Source organism: Medicago sativa, chromosome 6 (assembly GCF_051527215.1).
Source record: "Medicago sativa cultivar Bolivia chromosome 6, Bolivia_mono, whole genome shotgun sequence".
NCBI lineage: Eukaryota > Viridiplantae > Streptophyta > Magnoliopsida > Fabales > Fabaceae > Medicago > Medicago sativa.
Genome location: NC_140754.1, coordinates 57,276,043 through 57,276,783, shown reverse-complemented (window position 1 = coordinate 57,276,783; position 741 = coordinate 57,276,043). Strand labels below are relative to the sequence as shown.

The following is a 741-nucleotide window of genomic DNA, read 5'->3' as shown; positions in this document are numbered from 1 at the left end:
TTAGTGTATCAATTTTAGAAGCGAGGTGGTCATAGTTAGAGACATCATACATACCTGCCTCCTTTTTGGAGGATGAAGAACTAGTGGTGGCTCTCTCATCGGTCCATTTGTAATGATTTTGAGCCATGTCTTCAATCAAGGCATACGCCTCTGTGTAGTTCTTATTCATAAGTGCTCCACCTGCAGCTGCATCAACAGACATCTTAGTGGTATAAGACAAGCCATTATAAAAAGTGTGGACTATAAGCCACTTCTCTAGGCCATGGTGGGGACAAAGTCTTAGCATTTCTTTGAAACGCTCCCACGCATCATAGAGAGATTCCCCATCTTTTTGGTTGAACCGCCTGATTTGGTCTCTAAGTTTAGCGGTTTTAGATGGTGGAAAGAAACGGGCAAGGAATGCTTGCCTCATCTGATCCCATGAAGTAATGGAACCAACTTTGAGGGAATGGAACCAAGCGCTAGCTCTATCCCTTAAGGAAAAGGGAAAGAGATGAAGTCTTACGGCTTCTTGGTTCTCCTTCATGGTTCCACTAATTCGTAGGAAAACAGAGATGTGAAGATTGGGATCCTCGGTGGGGGATCCCGAGAATTGGTTTTGCTGCACCAAGTTAAGTAGGGCAGGCTTAATTTCAAAATTGTCATCCTCAACCGTTGGGTACACAATAACAGCTTGTGGCTCAGCCGTACACGGCGTTGCATACTCTTTGAGAGTGCGATTGGCCATGGCGGTGTTATTTT

General features: G+C 44.7%; 1 non-coding gene across 1 annotated transcript; it reads left to right on the top strand.

The window, feature by feature from the left end:
* The first annotated feature begins 257 nt into the window (after positions 1–257).
* LOC146915854 (small nucleolar RNA R71) lies at positions 258–364 on the top strand. Its single transcript, XR_015017090.1, has one exon. It is a non-coding gene; the product is annotated as a small nucleolar RNA R71 (small nucleolar RNA).
* Positions 365–741: the final 377 nt, after the last annotated feature.